The following is a 22,158-nucleotide window of genomic DNA, read 5'->3' on the forward strand; positions in this document are numbered from 1 at the left end:
TGAAGTCGTGTCAAAGACATTTTAAGGTTATTGTGACTTGTTCACTTCTAATAAATAATTAAATATTAGACTTTTTTTTGCAATTTGGGGTGAAATGGCCAGCCAGATACCAGAAGAGCATATCCGGCATTGTATGCTTTTTGAGTTTCGCAAGTAATGCTTGTTGAGTAACGCAACAGTTGCGACCAAAAACATTTGCGATGTTTATCCAAGTGCATTAGACGTTCGTAAATGCCAAAGATGGTTATCTAAGTTCAGATCCGATAATTTTAATCTCTCTGACTCCTATCGATCAGGAAGATCATCAACATTAGACGATATGCTAAGGGCAGAAGTGGGAGCAAATCCATGTCAGATAATCGAAGAACTCTCAAACACCCTTAATCAACCTTGGTCGACCATCTAAGAACATTTGCAGCAAATTGGAAAAATAAGCAGAGTAGGTGTTTGGATCCCCCATAATCTATCCGAAAAGAACAAAGCCAACTGATTCATCACATGCAACATATTGCTTCAACGGCAGCATACAGAACCGTTTTTTGATCGCTTGATCACTGGAGACGAAAAATGGGTCCTATATGATAATTCAAAACGCAAAAGGCAGTGGCTCTCTTCAAATGAATCACCACGAAGTATTGCGAAGCCGAGTTTACATACCAAAAAGGCGCTTCTGTGTGTTTGGTGGAGTATACGCGGAAGTGTTCATTTTGAAGTGCCAAAACCTGGACAAACTGTTATTGCAGATCTTTATTGTGAACAATTGGATCGAGTGAACCAATCTTTAATCAAAAAGTATCCGACGATTGTCAACAGAAAAAGCGTTATTCTGCAACACGACAATGCAAGACCACACTGTGCAAGACGAACCTTGGTAAAAATTAATGTATTGGGGTGGGAGGTAGTGCCTCACCCACCATACTCGCCCGATATCACATCCTCGCATTTCCTTTTATTCCGATCGCTACAACATATTCTTAGTGGCAAAATACTAACACATTTATAAGCGGTGTTAGTCCGTGGAATACTTAACTATATACCTCATATAATTTTCCGAAGTCTATAACTAAGTACTGAAAGATCCATCTATTTTAAGGTGTATGAATATAACAAAAATTATTGATTATATTGCTAATATCATACTTATAATTATTTGGCATTTAAAAAAGGGATGACATGATAAAAATAAAAAGTTCTTATGTCAATTAAAGAAAAGTATTTATGAATATAAATAAATTGAAAGAAGTCGGAATTGCGTATCAATTAGCACTTATTCGATTGATGTACCAATTCTCGAGACGATTTTTGCAGCAGTCATTTCTTATTTCTTCGTCTACTTTTATCGGTACTACCATCATATCGATCTCTAAACGTATAAAAAGTAATTAATAGGAGGAAATAGAATTGTAACTAAATGCAAAAAGACTCGTTAATTTAATAAGAGATATATAATATTAAGTTTTTTCAAAACTTTTCAAAACTTTTATGCGTAAAATAAGAAATACAAATAATAAATAATAATAATAAATTCAATATATATATTTTTTTTGTTATATTTATAAATGTATATAAAAAGTTCATAAAATAAAGAGTTTATCCGATTACTTGTGAAAGTTAGTCAGTAATCCTGAACTTGCTCTGAGAAAAATACCTGGACTTTTGGTAGAAGAGTGACGTTATTTTAGTCATAAAAATAACACTTTCTGTCCCCCATCTTTCTCAATCTAAGATGGGGAAGTTTTAGTTGATCTTCCGAGATTGAGCGAATGTGTATTAGTCAAAGTAAACCTAGAGAATATGTTCGAAACGAATTATCAATTTTATTTAGAGTGATATTATCTAACTCAATAGAACTTTCAGTAAGATTGAAAGTTTCATCTTCTTTTTCCTTTTGACATTATTTGTTGCATTCTTTTTTGCCTTTTTATATTTTATAAATAAATTCTACATTAAATATCATAAAAATTTTGAAATTAATTTTTTACATTAATGTAATTATTAGCTCGAAGTTGAATAAGAAACATTCTTATGCTGCTATAATATGCTTACTGGCTTATAAAACAATTAACATTTTTTACTGATCGATTCCTCTTGAAAGTACAGGTCTTACAAAAGTACAAAGTGAAGCCTTCTTTCAGGCGCAATATTTACTATTTATATAAAAATTATATAAAAAAAAATCTTAATCTTATTTATGTTAATATAATTACATATCATAATTTAGTTAATATAATTACATATAATTACATATCATACTATACCAATCATAATGTATATTTAAGACACAATAACAATTTTGGATATAAAGATAAAATCAAATTTGTTAAAAAGTAGATATATAAAAATGAAATTTAAAAATTACGTGATATTGTGAAGAGTTAATTTTTCAGAATTCTTTGTATTTATTCCCTTCAAACCTATGTGATTATATTGAAATTAACAAATTGAACGTTCGTTAATAACTGAGGATAGTCTTTTAATATTTATATTAAGAATCTGACAAAATTATCGCATAAGTTAGTATAACATTTCACTTTTACTTACTAAAAAAGATTGACCATTGATGTTCTAAGACAATATATTATTTACGTCTTCAATCATAATTAAGATAATTTTCAATCTAATTGTTTTGCAGTATTAGAACTTTTCAAAAGAAGGATATCAGATAATAATGAAGAATATTGAATAAGCAGAATATTATATAATATATAAAATAATAATTATTAATATATATGTATAAAATATATATATATACTAAACGGTCAATATTAATTATTTATGTATTAAAATTATATATATATATATATATATATATATATATATATATATATATATACTAGAAATATTAAAAAATATATAAGTCATAATTGCTATTTCACGTATTAAATGTTTTAACATTTGATACGAATACATAAAAGTTTAAAAAGTTTATTTCTATTTACTTTTAAATTAAAATTCAGAGTTTAACATCGAATCTTTACAATAGTTTGCCATAAAACATTATGATGTTGAGTAAACACGCGTTAGTGTCGTGTCAGGTCTCATATGTAAGTATATCAGGGATTAATCAACTTTCATATTATACAATGCTGATGCAAACTTGACACAGTCTTTTCCTGAGATCAGATTTGATTTAAAATTACTTAAAAATATTAAAAAAAACTTTTATCCTATAATAGTAAACCTAAATAAAATATTATTAATCTATAATGACATATAATTACGTGTAATAATGTACAAAGTACACTTGCTATGTAAAACACATTATTTGCTTTAAATTAATATAAAAAACATAATATACAGTTTCCTTATTAAGAATATTAAGTAATTGAAAATGTTAAAAAAAATTAAATAATTAAGATTTGTTATTAGTTTTTCAAACTAATTATGTAAATATTATAATTCATAACGAATATAAATAAATATGAATTTTCTATTTTATATACAATAACGATTATAGAAATTAACTAATCTTATAAAATAATAAATCAAAAACCGTAAGAATCTATTAACTTAAAAAATAAATTATCGTAAAATAAAAATAATTTACTAAAATCGTTCTTATGTAATTAGCATATTCTGGTTTGATCGTTGTAAACTATTTCATTTTCTACCAATACTTTCATCATATTTATTATAGCTACAAAACAAGCTGTAAGAACCGTATATTTTACTTAAAATTATATTAAGAAAATAATGGCAATGTTACGTGAAAAATAAAGAATACAGAAAGGATGTTTATTTATGATTAGCAATAAGCTAATTCAAAAGAAATTATCTGGCACATATCTACAAAGATACAACACTTTCATTATTATTTATCGTTTATCATTAAACATTTATTCGATTCCAATGCTTTAACTTGAATATAGAAATTAATATATCGAACAATTTATTATAAGTCTAAAATACTAATAATGTAAAATATATATATGATCAAATGATATAGAAAAAAAAATTATATAAAATACTATAATATAAAAACGTATATACAATTTTTAAATATTTATAAAAATGACGAATTGAAACGATATAATTATATTAAGATAAGGAATTTATTATAAGCAATCGGTTATAAAAGTAATTGCGAGTCGAAAAACAAATTAGAACAATATATATTATAAAAAAAGTCATTAACTTGATATAAAATAAAAAAATTTCAGTGAATTAACCCTCGGTGGGCCGAATTTTTGTTATAAATCCAAAAAAATTGGGGGAAAGAAAAATCAGCAATTATAAACCTATATATGCAAATGAAAAAAAAAATTTCTGTTTAAACAATTTTATTGCAGTATATTCACTATGTGACTTTCAGGTCACAACGGCCTATAATGTTCGCAATTTTGTGTTTGAAAGCTTAAGCGTGGAATTCCACACAACAGTTGGCACTTGGCGTTAAACATAAATAAATATTACATTTGGAACATTTAATTTTCGGAACTCCTTTACATCCGGTCTTACATACTGCAACGTCCTCTGTTATCCGAAAAAATTGGCCAATGTACCACTTCATCTTTTCGCACGTCTTCTACAGGTAGCGTTATATTTGGTCTTTTTCTTCGTTTATTTTGCAATTTTTTATATACCTCATTTGAAGTAGGACTCCCCCTTTTTTACTGGGTTCCTTTGTGTTCCTGACATAAACAAGATGCAATGTCAGTTTTAAATTTCAATAAACTATACTGACGACCGGGGCTTACAGAATGCGATGAGCAATCTCGCTTATATAAGAGTCAAGCATTGACCACCGTAAAATCTAAGAGGTAAAACATAATGCAATGGTACCACTTCTTTGATCGAATTTTTATTCTTATATATTCTTAAATTCGATACAACGCTATCAACGAATCAACCAAATCTACTCCACCCACGTGTTAGTTGTATGTTTTCACTATATTTGTTCGTTATACATCGATCATTCTGTTTATTTTTTTGTCCCACCTTTTCACTATGTCTACTGGTTCAACTTCGCAAAACGTGCTCATCAACTGAACGGCCTTATTGTCGTACCACTTTACCGCATTTATGGTGACCTTGTCAATAGACGTAGAAAGTATCGCAGTAACTCTTAATTAATTTTGACAATGAAGACAGAACTTTCTGTACCAATACTATTAATATAAAATGATTGGATCGAGTAAAAGAAGAGTTTTTACATTTTAGAATTAATATCGCCACAGATATTTGAATTAGTTGGCAAGTCATGAATGTGTATTCTATTTCTTTTATATTTTTTAATCAAAATATCCATTATACCTTGTAAAAATTGATAAAAATCCTTTCATAGATTTGTCGCTATTTATCTAAAACATAAAATTGTTGTGCAAATATAATTAAAATAGATATATTTAGTATGTCATTTAAAATACTTACTCCAATATTAGCTGTAGAAATAGAACATCTCGCTTGTCTAAATATTCTAAAAATGAATCAATGACATAACACTTCTTACTAAGCAATTGATATAACAAATTCTTTTATTTGTCTTTTTAAATTCCAATAACTCTCTCTTAGATTCAGGAGATTTCATTTTTGAAGCCATTTTTCATTTCATGAAAATAGGTTTTGATTTCATCCTTGTCCTGACGTCTGTAACTTATACAATGAAAGACATTAATATCTATTCTGTTGACTCTTTTAGAAAATCATTTGAATTATAATATAAAATATAAAATTAAAAAATATTATAATTAAAAATATAATTAAAAAATAGAAAACAATATTAAATAACATATAATATTATGGAAAATCACATTTATTTTTGAATAATATCTGAAATGTATCTCTGTCTTTATGACGTGTTGACTTGTTCTTCATTTTGAAAAAGTATTTAAAAATTGTATTTAGTGATTCTAATTTCAATTTATATTTTATAACACAAACTACTTTACTTATTAATTAATATATATTATAGTTCATGCATAGATTCTATAATAATCAATAGATATAAAACTTAAGAGGTTAGAAAAATATAAACGTGGATAAATTTATGATTATTAATATTTGCTTGAATCCTTAAAACATTTATAATAATGTGATAATATATTGCTGCCTTTTAGATTATTTTCTTCATTCTGTTTAAGCCTTTCTACTTAGCAGAAAAAATAAAACAACTGACTTAAGCGATATTGCTGTAGTAACTCGTACTCTTACCATGGTGGCGCTCTTGTATTATTCTAATTTTCGCGGGATGTTCGATTCATATTTGCTTTTCATAATCCGATTTTATAATTTTTTACAATCTTTAGAAGTAGAACTTCCTGATTTATTGACACTTTGTATTAATCACATTTATGTACCCGATCGATAATTTCTGTCGTACTTACGCACAATATAAAGGGATATTTTCGAGATCGTAGTTGAATGAATAACATAAAATAAATAAATTAAAAAAATAATTTTATGTTGTTATTTCTATAATTTTTATATTTGTGATATTTATGATTATATATATTTTTATATTTTGGGTTTATATCTTATATTTTTATTTGGACAAAAAACTTTTTTCAGTCCAATTTGGTAACTTATAGGCTTTATAATCTATAGACGCTCTCTTCATTGATCTTGATTTTTTAAAATAATTATCAATTTTATCTTCAAAGTACGTTTTATTAAGTAATCTTTGATATCGATATCTTTTTAAAAATACAAAACTGAGAGCGGTTAACGTAGTAGTACATCTTTCTTAAATAAGAATAAGAATAGTACAAAATAAAGAAAGAATGCTTTGCCTATATGTAAAGTTTAGCAAATAAAAGTAAAATAGTAGTTTATAATTATTTTTCAAATATCTGAAGTTTTATAATTCTAAATCTGTTTGAAATATTAATCTAATTCTTAAGAATGGTTGAAAGAACTCGAAAAGTAAAAAGAACTAGTACGATAGAGAAATAATAAGGATCTTTAAGTTCATATTTACGTTTAGATTTACAAATCGATTGGAAAGGTAAAAATGTTTCGAGAGATGTCAAGTAAACGAAATATTACGTTATGGACTTGGAATTATTTGTCGAGAACGTTCACACGCCCTCGCCAATTCGAAAGTTCTACGTCAGAGTATTTTTGAAATACTCACAGTGAAAGAGGATTTATAGGAAAACTATTGACCGAGAAATTATTAACGGTATGTATCGGGATTAGATATATTTATATTATAATTCAACAATATTCAATTTTATTTATTATTTTCAAATTAATATTTCGTTGCGTTTCCTTAATACGTATATATTTTCTTAAGTATTAAATGAAAAATTTTCCAATAAATCTATCGAATCATGTTTAATTTTTAAGAAATGAGTTACATCTTATTCGTGACTAAGGATGGAAGAGAGAATCCAGTTTTCGGCAAATCGTTCCATTTATTGCACATATATAAATGAGTCTCCTTTAAGAGAATATTTTATACATTACGATATACATAACAATATTGAATTCGCATTAATCTCATTAGAACAACTGTAATTCCTATTAGTCCATACTCATTCTCAAATAAATTCTCGATCCGTTGATATTACTAGAAATATTACACTAATTAAATGTAGAATATTTGTTGTCTTGTTCTACAAGGCTTACGTTATTATCTTAAACGACCTATTTCTGGACGAAATATTGAAATATTTGTTATTATGTTATTGAGTCAACATGCATATTTACAAGATTTTCAGCAATTGATTTCGTAAATAAGTAAATATATTCAAAGTAATCTAAAATCCAAAAATTCTATATCTTATCAACCGATACATAAAATCTATTCAATTAATATTTTTTATAAATGAATGTGAAACTAATATAGACGTTCGATACTCGGAAAAATAAACGTACCGCAGTTTAATATCGTAGAAGTGTTTTTCGATTATGTACTCCATCAAATTAATCAACTTATCGATAAATCATAAAATTTCTCGATCAAAATAAGAAAACAATAAGCTGTTGAAGCAAGGACAAAACTTTTCTACCTCAAAAATAATGAACGTTTAATAAAATCAGACATTTCATTAAAATATCTTGACAAGTCATTAAAACAGATATAGGATAAAGATGGTACCTTCAATTTACGCGTTTCCTTTGATAAGTTTATTGCATTCTAGAGACCTCGAACAATTGATAGCTTTCGTCGATTTCTTTTTCAAATTTAAATTATTTTATTGAGATATCGAAAATCGACGATATACAACCATTCTTGATTGTGACTATATGATTTCGGAATTCTAATTGCTCCTCTTGTAAGCCTTTCGGTAATTAGAAAGCGCACATTAAGCCATTAGTGGTCATTGAAACCAATTATCGTGACCACTAGTTATTGATAAAACAAAAATTCGTGCTAACAAAACTGGAAGCGTTAAAAACTTGGCTATTATTTAAATATCTTTTTATTAACGCGCCGTATGCGAGTGACATCTGTGAGTGTAATGATATTAGGCGTGAGTAATCGTACGAATATATTCAACCACGTATTTCTGCGTTCTTATAAATATTGTTTTCTTATCCGTTTAATTATATGATTTATTTCTTTAATCGATGTATATAAAGTTATCATTTCCTTCTTCAATATTCGTGACAGATTATTGGATCAATATTTTTGTCACATAAGTAACAAAATACACATTAATTTCGCGAGTTAAATCAGCAGAAAGAAAAGACACGTGCAGGAATCATTTACAAAATAGTCAAAGATGATATCTCGCGAAGAACGGGATCAATTTAACAGGAATGATTTTCTATTTTGGAAATTTCATCAGAAAACTATTTCTGAATATGGAATTGAAGATCTGATGGTTGAAATTCAAAGGTAAGCTAACGATCCGGAAAATCAAAAGGTGAGGTAATGGATACAAAAAAACGTGCGTATCGTGTGTCTTATTTTGTCTTCAATCGTCTAACGCACATTAGAATATTTGATTAGGAACTTAAATGTATGTGAATTATGGAAAAAAAAAATAATTGTTTTATTTATGAAATGAAAATAAACTCATATAAGTTGACGCTAATGAAGAAGTTTCATTCTGTTATGTTTCACGTGTTAAGGGTCAAAGAGAGGTCACATCAAACGAGAGAGATCTGAGGAAGAAAATTATTGAACTTGTAGATCTTGTTATGATTTTGAAGACAATTTGCCAACGATATAACACAAATAACAGGTGATAGCATTCCAGTAGGTGATCAAACGATCAAAAGATTCCAAGATAAATTCATAAAAGGATCGGATGGTGTAAGAAATGAAAGAGACATGTACCTAGTCAGCGACAACGACAAGTGAAATGACGGAAGAAAACAAAAACTGAAAATGGAAGGCAAAGAAGAAAGTTATGATACGAACAGGTAAAAATAAATTCTTTATGTGCAAATAATCAAATAATTTCGGGAAATAATAAGAAAAAAGGATTATAAACTGATAGATGACGAATCGATTAACGCTTTTGTTATCACTGACGGTATCAATCATAGATAGATACTAGAGTTATCAATAATATTGGGTCTCGGTAAATTTTGCACAGCCTTGAATGATTTTTTGAATTAAGACTAATTATCTTTTGGTAAGAATTCGTGTTATCACACAAGTTTGCTGTTTTTCGATAATTAGAATTAAAAAGTTCATTAATAATAAATATGGGACAATGTACGAGTAAATAATATAACTCTTAGTACGAAATTAAACAAAATCTAATATTCAATTGGTATTTTCAATTGGTAATCGAAATGTTTCTTAGTTAATTTCGAAGAAAATTTTGTTTAAATTTTACGAAACGGAGAAATAATGATTAGTGGCATCAAACAGAACAATAAAATCTGCCCAGGATATTATATCCGGAACCGGTATACATTGCAGTTTACTCGCTTAACCAAATGGAATACGATGATCCTGAGAAGATGACACCGCACGATGCCTGGCCAAAAGAGAAATCCAGAATACAATGACATATAAAGGTATTCGAATCGAAAACTTATGTCCATATTGTTGTTCAGACAAATGCTGGACAAGAAATCCAGAAAAATTATGATGATTGATTACTAGGAGTCTTTAAATCAATGGCTATTTGATTACGTGAAAAAGAAAATTATCGAATCCAGGGAATTTCGAGCAATTTTAAAAACGTTTTCATCATACACATTGATTTTGATCCTTTCTTTATCTTTACTTTTCTACGATTTTTATTCGTCCGCTAACGCGTTAAATTTCCATTGCCTTTTAAAAGGATCAATATCAAAAATCGGATTATCTTCTATATACTTTTCAGTCAGATTTCTTTGCTTTTTTAGTTTTATATTCATATGACCACATAGTAACGATTAATTACAATTATAGAAAGATATTTATGATGGTTATTACGATCACCGATTACTGTATGAATACTGTATAATAGAAGATTTCGTTATTAGAAAGTGATTGGTCCATTTCATTCCAGAGAACGAAATGAACAGAAATAAACAAAAACAATATGTTCGTGTATATAATGTCCTCACTTTTTTCCACATGACGATGCCAGTTTATTCTACGAATTCAAATAAAAGAAAAATGTCACGTAAATATAGGCTCAAAAATGCTTCTTTATAAACATATAACAATAACGGGAAACAACAACGAACTAGTTTTCGTTTTATATAATTTATATTATATTAATAGATTGACGGTAGTTATCTAATCTCTTTACAAATGCTATGTTTATTACTTGAGATCATTGAAGAGATTAATGTAATTAATTAGAGATTAATAGAAATTAATTCTGTTGAAATCAGTAATCATAATGTATATGGTATATCAATATACCGCGTAAGTTTTTAAATCATTAATATGCCAATACATATTTTATTTATGATTTTATTAATGAAACTGCTCTAACTATTGTACGGGAATATCAACGAAGATTCCTTCATCGAATCATCCTGGATGTTATCAATCTGTTTTCGTAACATATCGAACATTTCGAAAAATAATCGATAAATAATATTTTACTTTTGTTATAAATTTTTAACATTAATTTTTATATCATTGTGATTTCATTACTTCCATAAATTGCTCAAATTATGTAATTTTGTTTTCACTCAAATTCATCTATAGGTCATAGTATCATAACTCGTCCGATTTACCTTAGCTATTATGTTGCGGTGGCGGAATATGTGCTATGCAAAAAAAACGTCGAACATTATAAAATCTCTTGATTTTAGAACGATCTTGAGAAAAATACATTCTCAAATTGCAATGTATGCCCTTCGAATCAAACGATTCGTTTATTCGACATTTTCTTTTATCATTAAAAGTAAAAGAGATTATTACTTTCTAACAGATTCATTCGGATACTTTGCATATATATCATATATATATCACAATCATAATTTTTCAATAAAACATTTGAACCTACCAAATGTTCTCAATAATATTTCAGAATTTTCTAATAATATTTCAGAATTTTGTTTTTCAATCCACAGCTTCAATCTCAGCCATCAATCAATCTCAACAATCCGATCGATGAGAAATTTCATGATGGATGCACCAATGGATGCAGATAAGTTGATAGATTTGATGAATTATATGAACGAGAAATAACTTGACGAATTATTCGAGATTATACCGCAATACGTTTATCTTGAAGTGTCGTTTGCACGTTTATACCAACTTTACAGATATATTGATTAAAAATTTATTAAAATGAAAAATAATTTTTAATTAAAAATACATTTTAGAATACTTGCGATAATATGACCGAATACAAAATCAGTTAATGAAAATATCATAAAAATAGGTGGCAGCGGACCTTCATTCGAATTAGAATATTAATTTTGGTGCTTGTTGTAATATAACGTAATCTTTGTAGAATAAAATAATAAATGTTCCTTGTTACGAAATAATACGAACTTGTTATTGCAATGAATCGATAAGTGAACATAATACTTCCAGATATGCCTAACAATGGATTCATAATGCATTAATAATCGAAGATAGCGTCAAATTTTGCTCTCAAATAAAGATTTATAGAAAAAATTAAATCATTACGTGCTTACTCGAATTAGATTATCTTTTAGATCCAATGAAAATATTTCCATTTGCAATTACATTTCATCATAAGACAAATTGAAAGATATTGATGCCGAGAAAAAAAAACCTATTTGATATTGTAGCGTTAGGACGACGAAATATCGGCCAGTTAAACTTTTTTCTGCGCTTACTTTCTATGTTTATTAACATTTATTATAATCGATAAGTTCCTCGGTTTCTGAAAGTTCACGATTTAAAAGTATTATTTTTTATTATTGAAATATTTGTGGAACAATCGAAATTATGCAGTTAGATTCGATCCTACTAACATATAATCTATTTGATTTCACCTGTGTGATAAGCACTATCGTCAAAATATCGAAAAGCTAGAGGATCAAACGAATTGAACGGTAGAGAAACGAATACAAAATGGTACACTGTACGCATGTCATAATCGTCTATGTTTTCTCTATATTTTATTTAATAAAATAAATGAGAATCAATTTTTATTCGCCATCATTGACATTCAATCTCTTTTATTCCTTTTCTTTCGTGCTTATTGAAAATTCACAAAATGTCGGACCTATGTGGTAATTTTTCTGTAGTTGAATGAAATTTTATAAATAATAGGTAATAAATGGTAAATAAGACGAATAAAAAATGAAAAACAAACTGACAAGAAAGTTAACGATTCTAAGTCATAAGAAATTCATACGCGATGTAAACAATCTCATTCGTAATACATAAGTACTTCCTATCAAACGTATCTTCTAATGATAAGAATATAATACATGTCATAAAGGATGTCATTGAAACGTTTCTACAAACATGTATAAAAATGACAAAGATATTTTTTTTCTGATCTTCTTCCTTCGTTATTCATTTATCATTGACAGACACTTTTAAATGATACTTATTTTTCGAATTTTCAAGGTTTTATAGGATGCATTAAGCATTGAAACCTCTTATCGCCTGTTAATATGCGCAAAAATGCAAAATTGTCGAAGAAATGAAAGATTTGAGTATTGAATTGTGCCGGGGAAAAAGATTAATTGCTTTTGGTTGATTTTATGTTTCAGTTCGAAAGTGAGCTTCATTCGATCAATTTCTTGTAACTAACATAAAAATAAGGAAAGAATTTTACTTCTAACATTCAACATTTTACTGATAGCTATATCGGTCTGTTTTAATTCTCGCAATACGGAAAATAATTCTGAATGTATGAAAAATTTATATAGGTATACATTAAAAAAAAAATTATTATAAGATACGTTATAAAAATTTAATAAAATTCTTTTACGAAAATTTAAACAAAGTATTATATGAAAATTTTAAATAATTAAAAAGATTAATGAATTATACGAAGGTACGAGACGAAAACCAATTAATTAATGCTTATTCCGGAGTTATTGTAATAAATATTTTTTTTCCATTTGAACTGAAAGAAAATTAAAGAAATATTCTAGTTGAAAGAATTTAGGATATTATTAACGAGTTTCTTTTTAATAACTTTCTCGATGTTAATGTTAATATTAAGTTGTTAATTGCAAAGGATTCTCTAATTATTTATCTAAAAACCAGCAGAACAAAATTCGTGTAAAAAATTACGAAGCAAAGCAATTTTGAATTTAGGAAGAAATGTCAAGGAAGATATTTTAGAAAAAGTTGTCAATATGAGGACATTCTAATTCTTACAGATTAAGACTGACTAATTAATTCATTTATGTATTTTTCCTTTTTTTGATATGTAGAAAATTGAAATACACTTTGGTTATGTAGTAGAATGATTTATTTTGAAACATAAAAATAGTTAGAAAATTAAATATAATAAAGTTAAATTTCAAAACTTCATTAGTTTTGTTTGTAAATGTCACATATATATTTATTTTCCTCTGTATTTTTTATTGGGTTAACACAAATTAGCTAATTTAAATGTTTTAGCATCTTTCATCCATATAATTTTTATTTTTTTCAATGTTTCTATTTTCCTTACCATCGATTCATCAGACCACGAATTTCCGATTCTTCTTATTGTTGTCTATCGTCTATAATATTAAAATTAAAGGAAATAGTTTGACCGTATCAAAATAATCGGTGAAAAACGTTCCAATTTTGTGACGCCTAGAAATTCGGTTCGACGAAAGAGAATTCTTTAAGAAACATATCGCTCTTTATTATTACCTTTAAGAAAGAGTTAAAAAAGCATATAGATTTTTTACTTCTATTATTATTTTTACAAATAACAAGTAAAAGACGAATAATTGCCAGTTTAGAAATCAACGTATAATTCACTAATAAGAAATAAGTGACCGTGATTTCGTAGTTTCATTTGTGAATGTTGTTGTGAATTAATTGTTACACTTATGAATAATGGGTTATTCGGAAAGAAATTTCGTTTTTTTTTTTTTGTGAAGATAAAAGACAATTTTCGTATAATGAACAAATATTTTATTAAATTATATATTGGCCATTCTAGTCCAATACCTTTTGCCATCTTTCTGGTAGTAGCATAATGAGAAAAACTGATCGAGCTGGCTTTTGACCTCCTCATTTGAAGTGAAGGTTTCACCGTGTAAAAAATTTTGCAGTGAGCGAAACAAATAATAATCCAATAGTGCCAGATCTGAAGAATATGATAGGTGTGGCATTGTATCCCATTCAAGCTGTAAAAGGTTTTGGTGAGTGATCAAACTTGTATGAGGTCTCGCATTATCTTGGTGAAACGCTACACCTTTTCTGTTGTCCATCATTCAGCTGATAACAGTAGACTTCCGAATTAATTGTTGTGTTATCCGTTAAAATCATAAAAAGATGATTCCTTTAAAATCCCACCAAACAGACAGTATCACCATTTTTTATGGATATTGGCTTTGGAAATGCTTTGAGCCGGTTCATCTTTTTTGCTCCATGATCTCTTGCATTTGACATTGTTATATACAACCCATTTTTCGTTTCCAGTAATGATGCGCTTCAAAAATTGTTATTATTTTCGTGACGTTTTAGAAGCGAATCACAGACGTTAACACGACGACACAAATTTCTCTTCGTGAGAACATGGGGAACCCATATATCGAGCTTCAAGGTTAAACTCAGGTCTTTCAAGTGATCATAAACAGTTGAATTTGATAAATTTAATCTCTTACCAATCTCACGTATTGTTATTCGCTGGTTTGCATCAACTAATGCCTTTATCGTGTCTTTATCTGCTTCAACCGACCTTCCAGAACGTAGTGCATCTTCGACATCAAAATTGACGACATCGAAATTTTGCAAACCAGTTCTGGCACTGGCGTACTGTCGACACATCTTCTCCATACACATCGGTTAATTTCTTTCTGGCTTGAACAGCATTTTTAACTTTTCTATAATAAAAAAGTGAAATATGACGAAAATACTGCTTATTGCTCTCCATATTTAAAAGGGCACCAACCAAAAACTACTGCGTAGAATCAATTGGACTTTTTCACACACAAGCCTTGCCATATCAGCTTTCTGATTTTTAATGATTATACGGCTTAAGTGTGAAGTAGGGTGCAATAAAAAGCACATTTAAATCCTTTGTCGGGGAAAAACGAAATTACTTTCCGAACAACCCAGTATATTTATATATTGAAGAAAATAAATTGGTGATTCAACATAGGGGTAAGAGTCCGACATTGATCACATCCCTCTAAAACAATCGTTTTATTAGTTTATAATTAAGTGTAAAATAACATATGCACCTAATATAGATTTCGACGAACGAAACAAAGCTCATCATTGACTTTTATTCGCTTCGTTAAGACATATCGTGTCAATTTATATCGAATTATTATGAAGTAAGGTGAACGGTGAATTTACAATAATAAATTACTTTTCTTATCTTGTAACAGATAAAAACTAATTAAATATATGCCGTAATGAAGCAATTAAAATAAGTGGTATATAAATAGTGGTATATAAATAGATGTACTCGAAATAGATGTATTCGAAGATGTTGCACCTTTGTATATATGGTTTTGTTTCTTATTTTTTCCTCTCGAATTAAAAGCTCCGATCATCAATCATTTTCAATCATAATGAAACACTGTTTTAAAATATTTTCGATGAGTAATTAAGAAGCGTAATTGATGCTATGAATATGTTTTAATAATCGGAATCAATAATGATCGTATCGTCGCATGAATATTATAATAAAAAAAGCAAACACATTAGAATAAAAAATGTGAATGATAATCGTTCGATTGCCTTCTTTTCAAGAGACACTTGAAGCTTCTTTCCGTTATCGTTTAGATGATTAAAATCAATGAATACGATAGAGAAATAGAGAAGATTTTTTACGTTTACGTTTATGTTTATGTTTGCAGATCGATTTGGAAAAGTAAATATGATAAGAGAAGATGAACAAAAAATAGCCATAGAGAAAAGTTCTTTGAGAGATGTTACGAAAACTGAGTATGCTCCTTCAGATATGGAATCTGTCGGAATTCTAACAAGTTCACGCCAATTCAAAAATTTTACGAATGTCAAAATATTTTTATGTTTGACGAAACAGAATTTATAGGGAAATTATTGGGAGAGATATTGTTAAGAAAATATTCCGGCATCATTTGGATTTATCTTCTGATATGTACAAGGAAAGAGAAACGTATGCTATAACGTACGAAAGAATTAATCGAACATTCGGTGAGTTATTATATCTATTAAAGAGATTAATAAATTATTATTTCATTTTTCATTTAAAAAACTTTCATATTATCTGTTTCTACTAAATAGCATAATTGATATATAAGATAAAGAAACTTGAGAAATAGTTTTGGTCTAACATATGTTTAACGTGTAAAAAGTCGCAAAAAATTGTTTTCCTCTTATTTATGATAACGAACGTTAAAGAGAAAATATTTACAACTCTGTCAACTTTTTAGTTATTTTCCTCTTTTTTTTTGTGAAAAAAACAATCAACATTCAAAAATCACCTAATCGCAATCAAGTACGATTGTAGCTTGCTGAATCTCGATATCTCAATGATCCATAAAGCTACATTTATACACGAAATCTCCATTCTTTTTAATGTCGCTACAAGTAAATATCTAAAGATCGTGAATTATTCTTTTCTGTTATGAAAGAACTTTATTTCTATGAAAGATTTAGGACACTAATTTTCCAACACATTTTCTAGCTATAAGAAAATATATATTCTACTATTCCATTGAAATCAACGGTAAGCACTTTTTATCTTGGATTTTTACTTCATTGACCGTATATTATTGATAGTTTAAAAATTTTCAGAATTTCATTGAATGCATCAAGCAATGAGACTTATTATCGTTCGTGTGCTTCTATCATCTGATGGACTATTGTTTCGAAACTATTTGTAACGTTCGGATCATCGTAACAGAAGTATAGTTGTGAAAGAAAGCAAAGGGAAATAAAATAATTAAATAATAATTGACGCTTTCCTCTATATACGAACCAATTATTTATCGTATTTGATAGATCTTGATGAAACGATATGATAAGGAGGCAGGAATAAATCACAGTTTTTCATTACAAATTACCTATACCGTTAGGCTTAATATTACTAAATGACATTTATGACCGTTGAATAATAAGTAATATGCGATGTATGTAAATATACCTTTATAATTTACTATATATATATTTATGTAATTTTACTACTTTGTTTTCTGTGTAAAGTCAACCTATATAAGAAATAAGTCATTCTAAATTAGATATATTACATAAGCTTTAATTTCTGCCGATCATCCGTCATTGTTCTTTTCTAAATATTTATTGGTAATATCTGCCTATATATTTGAGTCGATTTGAAATTTATCGAACCTGATTATTATTCATACTATACCATGCCTTGTGATTGAATTTAACGACGATAAGTAAAAAATAGAACAAAAAAAAGCATGCAAGATATAACAAAGACTAAATAATGCATAACGTCGTTCCTTTCTTTTCGAGCAAAAATTCATCAGCGAAAGTTCATTAGTCATAACATGCACAAGATTAACGTAGATAAAATAAATGCGTCAGGTTCACATAAATAAGAATTTGTAAAATTTGATTTCCTTAACGTAACATGTTTATTTAATAGAGTAGTGGTGGACGTGGGACAGAAGCGACAAAATATGAATTTATAGCGAAATGATGGAATAGAAAATTTTCATCACTTCACTTTATTTTTCTTCGAGTACTTTGATTTTTAACATTCTTATCGATTATAGACAAATTCCAAACATTTAACCAATACGTCGAAATTTAATTTTGAAATGTAGAGTTTTCGTTCGTTATTTCTTGTGTACAATGATAATTAAAGTTTTGAAAGGTAGAGGGAAAGGGCTACCAATTTCTACTAGACTTTATAATTCAGTGCAAGAATGCCCTTCTTTCGTGTAACATCTAAAAATTGCATGAGCACAAGACAAAAACGTTTATAACTTTGATGAATGTTCGTCAATTTTAATTGTACATAACGGAAAATACTTCTAAAACTAAGTTAAGTTTATGTAAATTTGCATTAAAAATTCATAATTATAAAATATGTTATAAAGATTTAGTCATATTCCTGTATGATAATTCAACAAATTCCAAATTTACATTGGAAAAAGTATAAAAAAACTTTTTAAGTTTTTATATTAAGTTTTTTGCAGTTATGCAAAATAATTTTTCAGTTATTTAGTTATTATCATAATTTAACAAAATAAAAAAAAAATAGATGCAAAAGATTGCACTCTAATTGTAATGAGATAATGCTAAACCGATAATTTAAATGGTCCGTGGTAATTAAAATAGTAACAAATTTTTCATAATTTTTGAAATATTAAATATTTTTGTATAATCAAAATTTAAATAAATATGAAAAATTTAAATTAATATATTACAATTTAAACAACAATTAAATTTATAAATCACAATTATTACAATTATAATTTGGTAATAAAAAAATTTTTTAAATATTAATGTAATACTTTGATATAAAATATTTATATTTTTACTAATGACTATTTATATTTTTAATATAAAGATCAAAGAAGAAAATAAAAGCAAGCAAATGCGGAAGAGAGAATATTATTAAATTTGGAAACAATATTCTACATTCGATCAAAGCTAAAACCTTGACGAATTTAATATTATTCAAGATTTTTTATGATACGTACACGAAAATTAATATAAAAATACGGAAGAAATTTACTATAAGTAATTCCAGGCGCGCATAAAACCGGAAAAATTCGCATATCTATTTTTCTCGACTAAACTGTCCACATTTTTGACAAGGACAATTATTCTCTAATACAGTGTTGTTTATAAATAATCGCCATTTTTTTTGTTAACAGAGATTTTTATGCTAAACGTCGAAAAATAAACAAAGTAATAAAAAATATGTGGTTAGGTTATCAGCTTGCACTAGAATTAAATATACTTACTCATCTTTTAATTAAATAAAATAAATTATTACATATCAATATTGTTTCTTTATAAATAAGTATAAAATGAAATGTATCTGTATCTATTACAAATAAATTTTGACAAACGAAACGATTCAAGTACACTAATCTCTTTCACTCGTCTCACTAAGAGGGATCGTGTCGATTTATTTTACAAATAATTTAAAATCCGATTAAACGGTAATTGAAAAGCATTTTTGTCACTTCGCAATGAATAAAAAAGAAAGTATAGCATGATAAATAATTATGGTGGAAGAAATATCAATCATTTCAGAAGGTTCACAAGCAATGGTCGGGAATTGTTTTTATCTGATATGATCTCGTTTGTAATCTTTATTTTTCGTATCCCCTAAGCATAAGAGTATATGTCTTAAACGATCACATTTAAACGCTTCTACAATCTTATATAAAATAATAAATATAACTTTGTTGTTTTGCTCCTTTCTCCATTTCTCTATCGTTGACAATCACTTTCTAATGACACTCGTTTTTCGAATTTTTATGCCTTCGTTGGATGTATTAAGAATTGAAGTCAGTTATTACCTTGTTATGATTCATGAACTACTTTCGTCAGACCTTCGATTATGCATAAAAAAAGCAACATTAAAGAAAGATGGTGAGTTATACAGTTGAAAGTAGAAGGATACTTCTTTCACTTGTATAATAGTTTAGTGCTATGAAGATAAACTTCGTTCCAACAACACTTGCATCTGAAGTAAGAAGAAGGAAGGAACACTTGTTTTAAATCTTCATAATTTTCTTGAAAGTGCATCAATTCTGCCATATAGAAAATAATTCTGAAAGTAGGTAAAATTTATATACGTATGCATTTAGAAAATCGTAATTATACGTTCGTTGGATTATGAAAATTTAGTAACATTATTTTATGAAAAGTTAAATTTTATGAATTACATAGAGTTGGACTAAAATAAGTTAAGTATAGGCTTCGATTGATACTATAATTTAGTAATATCGTTAAAAATTAATTGTCTCAAACACATTTAAATCCATGCGTGATAAATAGGATGCAAATAATGTTTGTATAGTTTTTGCGTATACATATCGAAAATGTCAGAACTGTTAACAGCTTGCATCCAATTTTCTTTATTCTGATTGATTATATTATTATTCGATTCACTCACTATCTTTTCTTTCTCTTATTATTTCAGTTGTAATTTAATCATTTCTGAAAATAGTTCGATTCCGTTAAAGTACTCAGTGGAAAATATTTTGATTTTGCAATGTGTTAGGATCCAACTTTTGGAAAGAAAATTACTTCGAAAACGTATCGTTGTATGTTATTAGCTTGAAGAGACACTTGAAAAGACGTATACGTTGTTACTCGTACTCTGTTTCTATAATTTAGCAGGAATAAACGAATAATGGCAAGTACAATAGGAATGACTCTTCATTTACGTTACATTGTATTTTTCCCATATTTTATATTTACTTATATTATTTAATAGTGCAACTAACATTAAATACAATACAAATACCGTCTATAGAGTTACATTTGACATTTTGGGATCACGTGTAAAAAATAAAAAAATTGCTTTTCCGAAAATATTCTTATATTGCTCAAAGTAAGGATGGAGCGTGCAACTAATATTTAAGGTTGACAATTATTCAGTTATTCACTGCAAGCGCATTGTTAGTGTCTATGGACATAGATATAAACAACATTAACAAAATTTTTGACTCAACTAAATATATAATGTAGTATTTTCTTAGTTCCCATAATGTCTTACTATTTTCTATCATTAAAAATTCTTTGTTATTTGTCCTTTCATAATGATTTATACAGAAATATAAAAAATGTATTATCAAGATATTACAAAGTGTCATTTTCTTAAGAAAAAATATTTATGTATTGGTAGAAATATAAAATTAGAAAATAAAAAGAAAGCTGACAGGAAAGTTCCATTCATTTTTCACTTCGTATTACGGATTATTTCTGCACATTTGCATTTCGGAAAAAACACTGACATATTCATATGTGATGATATCAGATTATTCGCAATGATAAGAGATTTTGTAGTAACGAAAATTTTACTTAACAGCGTTCTAAACATTTAATTAGATAATGATCTTTCGACCTTCTGAGTATAAAAATAAACACGTAAATAAATATTTGTAAATAGGGGAATAAAGTCAACGAGGTAATTATCGACCAAGGAATTGTTAAGAGGATATGACTTTAAATGATACATTTATCTTTTAAAAGATCCATTTTAAAAGAAACAACTTGTCGTCTCTTTTGATTAAGAAAATCGTTATCTGACTGTTTTTACCAACATTTACATTATTTATTGCATCATTTTAAAACTTATCTAGAAAGCGACATGTAAATTAGAATGTAGAAATTGTTTCTGTTATTCTACCTTACATTTTAAATACAAATTAAATACACGTTAAATCGCCCCTTCATTTCTGCTTCGCATGAATGTTTCATCCATTTCCAAAAAGACTGATAATATTAATTTTCGTTTAAGCATCGTTCGTAATGTTTAACTACATACTATTGATCATATCTCCTAACGATAAGTATATACATGTCTTAAATATGCCATTGAAACGCTTCTACAAGTATATATAAAATAACAAAGACATCTTCTTTCTTGCCTTTTTCTTTCATTGTTCGTTTATCATTGAAATTTAAAATAATGCCCACTTTCCAAATTTTTAATGCTTTATTGGATACATCAAGCATTAAAACAAACTATAATCTGTGTGTGTTAATTGTTTTTTTGGAGC

General features: G+C 27.5%; 1 protein-coding gene, 2 long non-coding RNA genes and 1 pseudogene across 6 annotated transcripts in view; 2 read left to right on the forward strand and 2 right to left on the reverse strand.

Annotated features, from left to right (window-relative positions):
* LOC118450134 (uncharacterized) overlaps nucleotides 1–22,158 on the reverse strand; it is a 110,422-nt gene that overhangs the window by 41,301 nt on the left and 46,963 nt on the right. The gene's annotated exons all lie outside the window — the stretch shown is intronic.
* LOC146872078 (histone-lysine N-methyltransferase SETMAR pseudogene) lies at nucleotides 95–1,003 on the forward strand (annotated as a pseudogene).
* On the reverse strand, nucleotides 4,142–6,152 carry LOC146872079 (uncharacterized). 3 transcript variants are annotated; one of them, XR_014983655.1, is made up of 3 exons: nucleotides 6,050–6,152; nucleotides 5,371–5,586; nucleotides 4,142–5,300 (listed from the first exon to the last, which is right to left on the reverse strand). It is a non-coding gene; the product is annotated as an uncharacterized LOC146872079 (long non-coding RNA). The 3 variants fall into 3 exon arrangements; XR_014983654.1 differs by having other exon boundaries at nucleotides 5,371–5,592; nucleotides 5,975–6,149; XR_014983653.1 differs by having other exon boundaries at nucleotides 4,143–5,300; nucleotides 5,975–6,149.
* On the forward strand, nucleotides 8,422–17,537 carry LOC146872080 (uncharacterized). 2 transcript variants are annotated; one of them, XR_014983659.1, is made up of 6 exons: nucleotides 8,422–8,785; nucleotides 9,022–9,315; nucleotides 9,792–9,921; nucleotides 16,315–16,633; nucleotides 17,127–17,168; nucleotides 17,237–17,537. It is a non-coding gene; the product is annotated as an uncharacterized LOC146872080 (long non-coding RNA). The 2 variants fall into 2 exon arrangements; XR_014983660.1 differs by lacking the exons at nucleotides 16,315–16,633; nucleotides 17,127–17,168; nucleotides 17,237–17,537 and adding an exon at nucleotides 11,422–13,169 and having other exon boundaries at nucleotides 9,824–9,921.

The sequence above is a fragment of the Vespa mandarinia genome, unplaced genomic scaffold (assembly GCF_050613455.1).
Source record: "Vespa mandarinia isolate Hongniang unplaced genomic scaffold, ASM5061345v1 scaffold_57, whole genome shotgun sequence".
Taxonomy (NCBI): domain Eukaryota; kingdom Metazoa; phylum Arthropoda; class Insecta; order Hymenoptera; family Vespidae; genus Vespa; species Vespa mandarinia.